General features: G+C 57.1%; 1 protein-coding gene across 2 annotated transcripts in view; it reads left to right on the top strand.

Moving 5' to 3' along the window:
- Positions 1-10,731: 10,731 nt before the first annotated feature.
- Positions 10,732-13,404, top strand: part of SCN4A (sodium voltage-gated channel alpha subunit 4) — a 196,797-nt gene continuing 194,124 nt past the window's right edge. Inside the window, exon 1 of one of the 2 annotated variants that reach the window (XM_074979090.1) lies at positions 10,732-11,069. The gene's annotated coding sequence lies outside the window, so the exon portion shown is untranslated. Of the gene's footprint in view, positions 11,170-13,404 lie in introns of both variants that reach the window. The other variant, XM_074979089.1, reaches the window with a different exon arrangement.

Raw genomic sequence — 13,404 nt, 5'->3', positions numbered from 1 at the left:
GCAGGAAGTGGGATGGGGAAGCGGCACAGAAAGTGGGGTGGGGAAGGCGGCAGGAAGTGGGATGGGGAAGGCAGTACAGAAAGTGGGATGGGGAAGGCAGCAGGAAGTGGGGTGGGGAAGGCGGCAGGAAGTGGGATGGGGAAGGCGGCACAGAAAGTGGGATGGGGAAGGCGGCACAGAAAGTGGGGTGGGGAAGGCGGCAGGAAGTGGGATGGGGAAGGCGGCACAGAAAGTGGGGTGGGGAAGGCGGCACAGAAAGTGCAATGGGGAAGGTGACAGGAAGTGGGTTGGGGAAGGCGGTACAGAAAGTGGGGTGGGGAAGGCGGCAGGAAGTGGGGTGGGGAAGGCGGCAGGAAGCGGGATGGGGAAGGCAGCACAGAAAGTGGGGTGGGGAAGGCGGCAGGAAGTGGGATGGGGAAGCGGCACAGAAAGTGGGGTGGGGAAGGCGGCAGGAAGTGGGATGGGGAAGGCGGCACAGAAAGTGGGGTGGGGAAGGCAGCAGGAAGTGGGGTGGGGAAGGCGGCAGGAAGTGGGATGGGGAAGGCGGCACAGAAAGTGGGATGGGGAAGGTGTCTGTGCCCCTGCTCAGCAGGAGCTGAGGCTCGATGTCCAACTGGTCTCCCTTGGTTCTTGCATGTGCAGCTGAAGGGCCAGGCGTCGTTCCTAGGAGCTGGGCTATCTGCCAGCCCCGTGGGCTGGACACAGAAGAGGGACACGGCACACACTGGCGGGTGGGCCCCTCGTGGGTTATGCGCACTGGAGCAATGGGGTAAGGGGCAGTCAAGTCCGCTCCATTCAGGCTTAGGAGACGTTTCGTGGGACAGCTGCATTGGCACGTGCACACTTGTGGGAGCACGTCCAACCCCCTGCCCACAGCCCCGACCCTGTATGTTGTGGCGTGTGCTCCCCGCAGTGCCCTGGCTCGAGTTCTGCCAAGGCTCAAGCAGCGGCGTTAGACAATTTAGCGGTACAAGCCTCTGAGTCGCCTCCTGGCCCTGCCTCGTCGCCTAGTGCTCGCTGTGGCCTCCGTGCTCCCCAGGGAGCTTGGCCTGCTGGTGCTGCGTCTCGGCGTGGGGAACACGGCAGGATTTGCTGGGAGCCTGCAGGTGGCGGTGTGACCCTACAGAGGCCTGCGGCTGGGTGCAGCCATGGCAAGAGCAGCAGGCGCTGGAGACCTGGGCAGCCGAGCTGGGAGGCCCTGCCTGACCCCCTGGAACGCTGGCTGCTGCCCTGGGCAGTCAGTGGGTGGGGACTCGAGCAGACCTGTGAGGAATGGGGGGCTGTGCTGCTCTCCGCAGTGCCTGGCACCCAGCCATACCCGGTGCCATGGGGAGGAGGGATTCCCACTCGCCAGCCGGGTGCCTGACCCCTACAGGTGATCGAGACGCACGGGGGCGGGGAAGGTGGAGGTCGCACTGCCAGGCCGACTTTTATTTGAGGCACAGAAGCACAGTGCGCCCTGCTGCTCCCTCCCCAGCCCAGTCACCCACTGCTGAGGACAGCCAGGTGCCACAAGCCCATTCCCCCTGCCCCACAGAGCTCACAGCTGGGACATGAGGTGCCTGCCCAGACATCCTGCTCCCGACTGTGACACGCCAGGGTTGGACAGGGGAGAGCTGTGTGAGCACCTCGCCCCCAGATCCTGGGCTGAGATGCTCCTACCTGGGGCATTCATGGGACCCGGCAGGGTTGAGCAGAGTCTTTTGCCTCTAAGCACTCTGCCTGTTGAGCAAGCAACAGCTAGGAGGTTAAATATGTAGAGATACACATCTCATCGAGTCACAAGGGACCTCAGGAGATCACTGAGTCCAGTCCCCAGCCCCCTTAGCAGGACCAGGGACCATCCCTCACAGATTTCTGGTTTTTAATCTATTTGCCCCAGACCCCTAAACGGCCCCCCCTCAAGGACTGAGCTTACAGCCCTGGGTTTATCAGGCTAATGTCCAAACCACTGAGCTATCCCTTGCCCAAAAGAATGTGCCCAACAGGTAGCAGAGAATGGTTTTGATCCATTGACCTCTGGATTACAGACCCAGCACACACCCCGCTGCTCAGCTTCAGGGGTGACTTAAGCACCTGTGTGGGGTGCAGAGGGGAGGCAGATGGCTCACCCGTCTGCTTGCCAAGTGTCCGTTTTGCTGCCAGAAAGTCCAGTTGAAAAGGGCCCTGGTAGTGTCACTGAGATGTACTGACCAGGCCCCACAAGTCCAGTTACTGTAGGTGGGGAGGCACCAGGGTGATCAGCCCGCCCCAGCCCGTGCTCAGACAGGCCCACCTCCCATTTGCGCCTCATGGGCCAGCAGGCTCCGAGTCAGGGCTGCACTCTGGCCCCAGCCCGGGAGCCGAGAGCCCGGCTGGGACCAGGGGAGGGAGGGAGGTGGAGAGGACACAGTGATGAAGAAGGGGCGATGAGCAGCAAGTAACAGGGAGGAAAGGAGAAACGTGAGTGGGTGATGGGCCTTGGGGGATGAGGTAGGGGGAGGGTGGATACTTGCGGTTGGGGTGGGGCCTCAAGGGTGGGGGCGGGGCCTCCAGGGCATGGACAGGAAGGACTCAGGAGGACTTGGGACCTATCCTCTCCCTCTGCGCCAGCCCCCTCCTTCCCTGGGCTGTGCCTCTGCCCACCTAGCTGGGGGATGGGATCCCCTCTCGTAGACCTGGCACTCTGGCCTAGTCCGATGGGTCACAGTGGTGCTATGTGTGGCCAGGGGGACGTGTCTGCCCTGTTGCTGATGGGATCCAGAGCTGTGCTAGGAACTGGTTGGCTAGGCAGAGAGCTGGTACCTGACCTTGGGGTAGCCAACAGGGACTGGCCACTCCTGCTCTGACCCCTCTGCCGTGACTGAGCAGCTGTTGGGTCAGGACTCTGCAAAGCTGGGGCGGAGGCACACCAGAGCCCGGCCTTGCTGTGGGAAAGGTGCACCCCATGACACAGCAGTAATCCCACACTGCTACACACGTGGCTGCAGGAGAGTTACAAACTGGGAAACTGGAGGGCTGGGAGCCACCAGGGAGCCAGTGGAGGAGCCACAGGGCTGGGAAGGGAAGGGGCTGGGGAACCAAGGAGGCTGGGGAGCCAGAGGAAAGTCTGGAAAGTGGCAGGGGCTGGTGGCCAGGAGGGGAGTCCTGAGGGCATTGACCTTCCCTGGTCCGGCAAAATCCCTAATCTGGACCGCTCTGGTCCCCAGGGTGCCGAACCAGAGAGGCAAAACCTGTACGTAAAGCAGTGATTACAGTGCTGGGTTAGTATCACCAGTAGGGGTGAGTGTAACCCCCACACCTACTAGGTGGGATTGACTGTCCCCTGGAGTGGCACCCATACCACTAACACAGGGAAAGAATGAGTCTCCTGTACAGCCTTAGCTGCAAACCAGCTGGCTCTGAGCTCAAACCATAGAGGCTCCTGCACTGAGGTCCCAAGCTAAAGTCTGCCTGTGGATGGTTACACACACACGCCTGAACTTAGCTCCCTTTCTGTTGGAGTGGGAAATGAATTTTCTGCAAATTACAGAGAAATCAGGTAGTTTGTTACAAACGTTATAAAATGGCCCCCTTTAAACTGATTGTGCTAATCCTATCTCACACTTTTGATCCCCCTTGAGAAGAATTCCTCCGAATGTGAAAGATGAAATCTGACTTTTTCCAAAAGCAAACACAGGGCTATTTTAAAGGGTGCTTCATATGGTAGATTTAGGGGCAGGCGGTGGGTGGTAGTTCACTTATGACACTGACCTTTGCCACCATTTCCATCTACCTTGCAGGGATTCTCATCACATTTTTCCACCAATGTCCTTTGCCCTGGCACTTGTTTGTTGATGAATATCCTGGGAGTCGCATGAATTCCCTTCTGTCAAGAATGAGGGCTGTCTGATGGACTGCACAGAATCATAGACTCCTAGGGCTGGAAGGGACCTCAGGAGGTCATCAGCTCCACCCCCCTGCCCAAAGCAGGACCAGCCCCAACTAAATCATCCCAGCCAGGACTTTGTCAAGCCGGGTCTTAAAAACTTCTAGGAATGGAGATTCCACCACCTCTGTCAGTAACGCATTCCAGTGCTTCACCACCCTCCTGGGGAAAGCGTTTTTCCCAATATCCAACCTACACCTGTTCCTCTGCAACTTCAAACCTTTGCTCCTTGTTCTGCCATCTGTCACCACTGAGAAGAGTTTCTCTCCGTCCTCTTCAGAGTCCCTTTTCAGGAAGTTGAAGGCTGCTATCAAATTGCTGCTCAGTCTTCTCTCCTGCAAATTAAACGTAACCCCTTTTCTCTTCTCCTTGGGTCACTTGGGAGCAGGCAGCACTCAGCTGTGTGTCTGTGCCCTGATGGCTTCTATATTAAAGGAGATCCTGGGTGTCCCAGTGGTGATGTTGGATAGTTGGGAATCCTCTTTCCACCCCTGATTTCTAAAGCTCTGCAAAATGGCGGTACCTCCACCTGGCTGGCCCCTGTACGCACTTAATGGTTGTGGCTTGGGAACCGCCAGGAAACTTATTCCATTTATAATCTGGGTTTAAATCCCATACAGCAATTAGAAATTGTATACGTCTAGTAGACCACCTAAGAATCAACACGCACCTTTACTTAACAATTTACTGAGATGGCTACAGACTAAACAGGAATGAACCCAGTTAACAATATACACAAAAATAAATGAGACATAACTGGCACGGGAACTGCCCTCAGTTCTCCCACCAGCGTGCGTGCTCGTTAGCCATCACAGTTCCGGTTACTGGCTGGCGGTGGCATGCGGCTGCTGTTCACGGGATCGCAGACAGCTTGGTCAGTGTTCTGCGCATCAGTCCAGGCAAGGCCACAAGCTGAGCAGCCCCTCTGCCCTGGAGCTGCCTCTGCAGCGCTTTAACACACACAGATCAAGCTCCTTCCCTGCAGGGTCTCTCATTAGCTGGCTGCAGCTGCCCAACACAGTTCCTGGCTGGGAGAAAACTTCACACAGGTCCTTTTCTGCTGCACTGCTACTTAGCCAGTCAGTCCCCAGCCTGTAACAATGTTTGGGATTCTTCCATCCCAAGTGCCGGACTCTACACTTCTCCTTATTGAACCTCATCAGGTTTCTTTTGGCCTGATCCCCCAATTTGTCTAGGTCACTCTGCACCCTATTCCTACCCTCCAGTGTATCTACCTGACCCCCTAGCTTAGTCTCATCTGCAGATTGCTGAGGGTGCAATCCCTCCCCTAGGAGAAACCTACATTTGTCACCTTTCTCATTACACTGCTGATCAACATTCTCCCCCTGGCCTGGAGGAGATGGGTGGTGAACGAGAGGGACCCTGAGGGGACTGTTTGGAGAGGTCCACCAGTTATCAGTCAGTCACTGGGTTCTTTGACATGATGGGGAGGAAATGACAGGAGACAACCCTCTTGTTATTACTGGCATTAAGCGTTTGTGTTGCAGTAGCACCTAGCAGTCACAGCCTGGTTGGGCCCCTTGTGCTAGGTGCTGTACAAGCCACAGTCCCAGCACCATGCTTGCACTGATATGGTCCACAGTAACAGAGAGATAGCCATGCTAGTCTAGATACTCTCAAAACAAAAAAGCAGTCCAGTAATAAAGACTAATGAAATAACTTATTAGGTGATGAACTTTCGTGGGACAGACCCACTTCTTCAGACCAAAGCTATACCAGAGCAGACTCAATATTTAAGGCACAGAGAACCAAACATAGTAATCAAGGTGAGCAAATCAGAGAGCTCACCTTGATTATATTTTTCTGATTTGTCAACCTTGATTACTATGTTTGGTTCTCTGTGCCTTAAATATTGAGTCTGTTCTGGTCTGGCTATGGTCTGAAGAAGAGGGTCTGTCCCACGAAAGCTCATCACCTAATAGACTATTTTGTTAGACTTTAAAGTGCTACTGGACTGCTTTTTTGTTTTGATGATATGGTCCACGTTCATCATCTGAGCCCTGAGTCCTTGTCCCTTGCCTCTTGGAAAGCAGGTCCTTATCATGTGGAACATAGCAAGATGGGCTTGGCAAACTGTTGCTGATAAGGCAGGTTTCCTTGTCCTGGGCCTGCAGGGCCTTTCTCAGGCAGATGTGAGCTGTCTCAGATGCGTGGGCCACACTGAGCAGGTCTGTCTCGGGTTGGGTGGCACGCAAGCCCCTCTCCGGCAGAAGTGATTTTTGCCAGTCTGGTTAGCAGGTGCTTTCCACAGAAAGGGCTGTTGAGGAGAATTCTTCCAAGTAGAATCTCGCTCTGACCTGCCCACAGCACCAGCCCAAGCTGGTCCCAGGATGCCAGTCACCTGCAGTTTGTAGAATCCATCTGGCAGCTCAGCCAAGGAGAGCTTGGTGGTGTGGAATCTGGTTGTACCTAGTGTCATTTGTTTTAGTTACACCAGTGGTTTTCAGCCTGGGGGCTGTGTACCCTGGGGTGGGGCAGGCACCGGCTGTGTCAAAGATCTCCAAAGTGGTCTGCACCTCCACTGGTTTACATGGGAGTGGTGGATGGAGGCAGTCACAACCAGCTCACAGGCAATCCTCTCTCCATCTGGGCTCAGACCCAGAGAGCTCCTCTGCCTCAAGAATTGATTTCACAAGACACCGAGGCACAGGGCTGCTCCCACAGCTCCCTATACATGAACCTCCCGTACTTCAGCACGTCTCCCTAAAACTGACCAGTTGCTCACACGCTAAGCAGAGTCCCTGGAAGACTGTGTAAGGGTACTACGCAGTGCCGCTGACTCTAACTCTGTTTAAGAGAAGGTGGCGTGTGGCTTTGAAAAGCTGGGGTGATGTGGATGAGTTTTGTGTTCTTTCTGGCCCAGGTGATGCAATGAGGGATAGCGGAGATGGCTGCACCCCCGGCCTGCAGTGGTTTCCATCCGTAAGGATGAATGAGTTTCAGTGCCCCACTGTAACCTCTGTTCCCATGCCCCTGCTTTCTGCTATGCACTAAAATGGGTTCTGCCCCCACAGGCTACACAAGTCCCTCTGCAGGGAAAAGCAGGGTGGGCAGCTGGAACCCCACTGGCAATTTCCAAATCAAGTTTGGGTGTTTTTCCATAAGATCTGCCCCAGTTCCCACAGGAGTCCTCTCTGGGGAGCTCGGTAGCCTGTATTCTACCGGAGCTGGGGCCCATAGTGCTCCCTTCTGCCCTGACAGGACCCAGTGCTGGGTGATACAGCCTCAACCCAGCATCCAGGGTGGAATTTCCCACCAGCGTGGGAATTTCTCAACGTTGCCCCCCCTCCCCCTGGTGTATGCCCAGTTTAGGAGGAGGCTTTGGGACAGTAGTTGGTCTGTGCTGCTGTCGTGAGGCAGTGTCTCCCTCCCTTTGTTACCCGCACAAATTTCTCATCCTTTCCGCACCCAGGGATGTACACACCTTTACCCAATCCGTAGGGCTCAAGGTGTGACCCTGTACATTTAGACTTCCACCCTTACCCAATCCCTAGGGCTCAGGGTGTAATTCCCTGTGTGTATGCAGGATCTGTGCCACTGAAAAAGCCTTACACAGTAAGATTCTTATTCTCTATTTAGTTACAATTACCAAGAAAGCAGAATACATGCTAAGCACACAGTATCATGCTCACCAGTCCTGATAAGGCAGGCAGGCAGGCAGACTTCCCCTGTTGGGACAGACAAAGTCACTCTCTCGGTGCTGGTTGCTGCACCTCAGGGTCTTGGGGGCTCTTGGGGGTGAGTCCTTTAGGTGTTCCTTCTTCCCTCCTGTTGGATGTTCTGTTCCTCTCTTTTTTCCCTTTGATGTTCTATTCTTCTTTCTCCCCCTCTTGATGTTCAGTTCCTCCTCTTTTCCTTCTTGGACCCCAGTTTTTAAGTAGTGAAATTTGAGTCCCGCTTAGCTATGCCTTGACCAATTATTTTAGTACAATTTTACTAACCAATAATAGCCCAGGGAAACAGAATTACCTAACCAATCATAACCCACCACCTTAACTGATTTACACCTAACAAAATTAATTATACAGCAGACAGGAGCAATTACAAACCAGACAGAGAACATACAGAAAACAGTAGAAAAGTGAAGACAATCGTCAGAGAATGCTGGTTCCACCTCAGCCATTGATAAGTCATTGCCTGCCAGACAAAATGCTGTTAATTAAGTTTTCTTTACCCATCTTGTGATCTGTTTGACAGTGGGTGGCACTAGGATGGGGTCTTCTTCTTAACAGCCTGATATGCTACTATTGTGCTGAAATGTAGATGGAATGTGAGTATGTGACTTGTAGCTTCATGGTTACTGGCTGCTGCTCTTTAATCTGGCTGCAGACAAGCTATAGGCCTCTCACAACGGCTGGAGAAACCATATTGGTTATGCTGTTACACCTTGGCCAGGAGACTGGGGAGCATCTTCGGGCTTCAGTCTCCCCTGGGTGCCCCCCGAATCCTGCCTACCTCTCCACTCACGCGCCGAGGCTCTGGCCGGGCTGTGCACAGCTGACCCCGCAGACTTGCAGCCCAGGCCAGGCCTCGGCTGCGGGACGTGAGGTATGTGGCTTGTTCTTTAGAGCAGGGGTTCCCAACCTTTGTGCAGTGTGGACCCCCAGCCACCTCCCCAAATCATTGGTGGGCCCCCATCAAAGCCAATTCCAGCCCTGCCGTTTGCTTCATTCAGTGAACAAGGAATCCACACCGGAGAGTTTAGGACAGCGAACCATAATGGCATTGGACGCTTTCAATTTAAACTAAGAATTGACTGTAACTTTGCAATGTATTTGAAACTTATTTTCTAAGATCATTTTTATTTATCTTTTTTTATGGCCCCTGCAACACCCTGGCAGACCCCAGGGGTCCATGGACCCCAGGTTGGGAACCACTGCTTTAGCGGGCTTGGGCCAGCTGGGTTTGGTGGGCTATTTGCCCTGGGACGGAGGCTCGGGCGGGAGGACTGCTGGGTGGTGAGGCAGTCTGTGCTTTGGGCAGAGTTTGGCCTGCACCGCTCTGAGGCAGTCTGGTGCAGGGGTTGAGGTTGCTTTGGAGGACGCATGGAGGGGTGAGGGGTAGGGTCCAGATTCCTCTGCCCTGCAGTCAGGCAGGCTGGAATTTACCATCTTAACAGTTCTAGCAGGACTCTAAGCAGGTGAAACTGGTGCCTACTGTGGCTTCTCTTGACAGCAACGTGAGCAGTGAGTGGCCTGAGGCTCAGGAGATCTGGGCTTCATGTCTGCCTCTGCTGGGTGGCCCGAAGCAGGTCATGCCACTGCACTGTGCCTCAGTTTCCTCATTTCTAAAATGGGTCTAACAAGACTCTCCTCCTCAGCAAAGTGCTCTGAGGTCACGGGATGACAAGCCCTGTATGAGAGTGTGGGACAATTAGAGGCCTCCTCATTCTGCGCCTGCCCCTTCCCCTGGAGGGGAACAGAAAGAAAGCCCTGCTAGTCTATATAATATCAAAACAAAAAAGCAGTCCAGTCATAAAGACTAACGAAATAAGTTATTATGTGATGAGCGTTCGTGGGACAGACCCACTTCTTCAGACCAGAGCCAGACCAGAACAGACTCAATATTTAAGGCCCACAGAACCAAACATAGTAATCAAGGTTGACAAATCAGAAAAAAAAATTGTCAACTTGAGCAGATCAGAGAGTAGAGGGGCAGAAGGCGGGGGAGGGTCAAGAATTAGATTAAGCCAAGTGTGCAAAAGAGCCCCTATAATGTCCTAGAAAATTCCCATCCTGGTTCAAACCACGTGTTAATGTGTCATATTTGAATACAAAAGAGAGTTCAGCAGCCTCGCTTTCCAATCCCTTGTGAAAATTCCTCTTCAGTGAGATGCAAACCTTCAGGTCATTAACAGAATGGCCCACGCCATTAAAATGTCGGCTGAGCGGTTTGTGGGTCAGGAGTGTTTTGATGTCTGTTTTGTGCCCATTAACTCTTTGTCTGAGAGCGTTTGAAGTCTGTCCAACATACAAAGCATGTGGCCATTGCTGGCACATGATGCCATGGATGATGCTAGTTGAGGAACATGAGAAGTGCGTGTGATTCTGTGGAACAGAGGGTTGCCACGGCACTCACCTAGCAATGCACATGCCATTTAGGGGGCTTGTGGCACTGGCCTAGGGTGGGTTCTGGGCCAGGGCGCTGGCGCTAGCAGGGCACCCCCCAGGGCGGGGGCTGCTCATGCCTATGCTTGAGCAGAGGCTTTTCCATGCAGGACTTGGCTCCAGGAAGAGTTGGCTCCCGAGCTGGGGTGTCCCACACGCTGGCCATGGCCATGGGGTGGTTTGGCTGCTGAGCGTGGGAGCAATACACGTTTGCAGAATAACCTGTCCAGTTTGCTTCAGAGCTGGTTGGCCACGATGGGTCGAGAGCAGAGGCCACACGGGGCCCCCTCTCGTCTTCCTGCTGCCTTGGGGCTGGGAGCCGGCCAGGACCTGGCGCCCCAGGCAGCTCCAGCCCGGGGGAGCCGGCGGGGGCTGGGGGGACCTGGCAGCCCCGGCGGGGGCGCAGAGGACCGTAAAGGTGTATTTCAATCCCAAGTGCTTAGCCCCGAGCAAAGGCCGGGCCAGCACGTGGCGCGGCTCGTAACACCCGCAACTCGCGGGCGTCGGGGAGTTCCGCTCTCCGGCCCAAGCTCCGCGTTCTGGCGGCACCAGCCCTGGAAGCAGGACCGAACCCGCCCGAGCCCCGCAGCGCGCCCCAGGGAAGGGCCGTTTGCCAGCGGCCGGGACGAGCTCTCCGGGGGCCGCCCCCGGGCCCCACGTGCCAGGCGCGGTGCCGAGCCCGGGCCGGCGCGGGGCGTAGGGGCAGCGGTCCCCGAGCGCCGCGCCGGAGCAGCCCGAGCCGGGCGGGGGACCCTGGGACACGCCGCGGGCGGCTGCCGACGGCCCCGGCCAGGATTCGCTCCCGTGCGCTGAGCGCGGCCCTGGCCCGGGCGGCTGCTCTCGCACCGCGCTCCCGGGAGCGGCCCCGCCTGGCTGCGACGGGGCGGACGCGCCCGGCCCCCGCCGGTGCTACCTGAAGAACCGCCCGGCCTCGGGTTTCACTGTGACCATCTGACCGCGGCGCAGCTGCTCCCGCCCGCGCGCCCGCCCGGCGCCAGTCCCCGCGCCGCGCCGCGCCTCCTGCCGCCGGACACGTAAGTGCCGCCCGCCCCGGGGAGCGCCAGGCGCTGCGGAGCCGCCGTGTCGGCCGGGAGCGGCCCCCGCCAGGCGCGCGTCGGACCAGCGCGGTCCCAGGTACGTGGCAGCCCCGTCCGGGCGGGGCCGGAGGAGGCAGCCCCCGCGGCTGGTGCCTGGGGCGGGGGCTCTTCCTCTGCCGTCCGGAGGAGCCCCCCGCGCCCCGGCCCAGAGCCGGGCTTGCCCGATGCAGTCCCCGGCCTGGCTCCTGCTCCTCGCTCGGGAGCTAAATATAAACGTTGGCCGGGCCAAGGCGGAGGTTGCGCGAAAGGTCTTCGCGCTGCCCTGGGCAGGAGCGAGCGCGGCGTCGCCTTTTCTGGAAGCGCTGCCTGGCCCCGCTCCTGCGCTGGAGCTGGCCCCGGCCCCGGCCCCGGCCGCCCGCCCGCCGGGGGGGATACGGTTTCTGTGCGGTTGGGGAACGGCGCCACTGGAAGCCTTTGCGAACCCTCCTGTTTCCCAGCCCGGTGCCCTGTGGCTGCAGGGAGTGGTGCAGACGGGCCCTGGCGCAGGGACAACCTGCAGGGGACAAGCGCTAAGGGCCGCAGAATGGCGGGAGGGGGACAAGGGCCTGGGGTGAGGAAGAAAAGGCCCCGGCAGAGAAGGACCAGAAGGAAGGGGGTGGATGAGGGACGAGCATCTGGAACAGATCTCAGACGGGGCAGTGCCCGGAGCCCAGTGTCTCTGCGGGACTCAGGCACACCTGCGGGACGTTTTCACAGGCCTGCTGCACACACAAGCAGCCCTAGAGTGTGCAAACAGCAATGCACAGACTGCGCGTGCAGGGGGCTAGGAGCGCGCCCCAGAAGTGAGGGTCATGCACCTGTTGTGCACAGAAGTGGCGCTACACCTGTTGTGTATGTACCTACTGCGTATGCAGGGGTGATGCACCAGCTGTGTACACAACGGACCGTGCACCTGCTGCGTATGCAGGGGAATTGCACCAGCTGTGTACACAACGGACCGTGCACCTGCTGCGTATGCAGGGGAATTGCACCAGCTGTGTACACAACGAGCCGTGCACCTGCTGCGTATGCAGGGGTGATGCACCAGCTGTGTACACAACAGGCTGTGCACTGTGCTAAACAAGGCCACGAGATCAGCATTTAGTTTAATTGCACATATTTAAAAACAAAACTCACGTGTAAAGCTCAAACTGTGCAGCGCGTTGGGGGTTTGAGCGCGAAGAGCAGGTTGTCTTCTCTTCCTGGCGAAGTCGTTGTGTGCTCGGTTGAACACTGGATTGCTGGGTCAGAGATCGGACGCGGCACGCGAGCGATTTCTGTATTTCGCTTTGTTGCTGTGTAAGTGGCACATGGCCTCCCCAGGGGCGCTTTAGCCCAGGGAATGTCAGTGTAGAGCGCTGCGGGACGGCTCCTGAAAGCCCATAGGAGCTGGTGTAAGCACAGCAGCGTTTGCGCCGCCTAACGCCGTCGCCGGTGACTGCCCCATGTGTAGAGGTGCAGGTCTGCGCTTGGAGCTGCAGTGCCGTGAGCACAGCAGGAGAGACGTAAGTGCAGACAGGTCTGCAGGAAGCGCGGTGCAAGCTGCGCTGAAGGGGCAGTGATTCCACCAGCCTTTCAGTTCCCAGGCGTCAGCCACCTCTTGGCAGTGCAGACAGAGCCCGGACGCTGTGCTGCCCTGGCCCTGACCGGTGCGAAGTGAAGCAGGCTGCTAGAGGGCACTCCACACCCACCTTCCTGGGAGCGGTGGGGGAGGAATGGTCAGAGGGGACCCTGAGGTGTGGAGGCGGGGGGCGTTTGCTGCCAGAGGAAGCTGGGCCTGGCCAACGGAGCAGCAGAGCCAGGGAGCCCTGCCTGCAGTTATGGGCTGCAGGGCAGTAACTTCCCCTTCCCTGGGGCCTGCCAGGGAGTGACCAGGCAGAGGCCCGCTGAAGAAGGAACATGAAGTGCAGCTGGGAAATGGAAGTTTTGGCTCTTGGCCGCAGAGGGACCCCATGGAAATGGGAGAAGGAGGGTGTGAGGGCCAGGGGGGGCCAACCCCCTGCAGGGCATTTGCTAGAGTGTGGGTTGGTCACATTCCTAACCTGCCTTTTAACAAGTGGGGCCCGTTCCCTGCCCCCCACTCCATTGCCGAACCTCAACAGATCTGCACATCAGCTGGGCAGAGGCAGGGTGGGAAGTTCTGGGACGTGGAAGAGGAGATACTGGTGGCAGGACACATGCTGGGGGGAGTTTGTCAGCAGGGCAGGGGGAGTTTGTCAGAGGAGCAGGGGGAGATGCTGGGGGGAGTTTGTCAGAGGAGCAGGGGGAGATGCTGGGGGAGTGTGTCGGAGGA

This window comes from Carettochelys insculpta, chromosome 28 (genome assembly GCF_033958435.1).
Source record: "Carettochelys insculpta isolate YL-2023 chromosome 28, ASM3395843v1, whole genome shotgun sequence".
Lineage (NCBI taxonomy): Eukaryota > Metazoa > Chordata > Testudines > Carettochelyidae > Carettochelys > Carettochelys insculpta.
The sequence above is the reverse complement of the archived record's forward strand: the minus strand, read 5'-3'. Positions and strand labels throughout refer to the sequence as shown.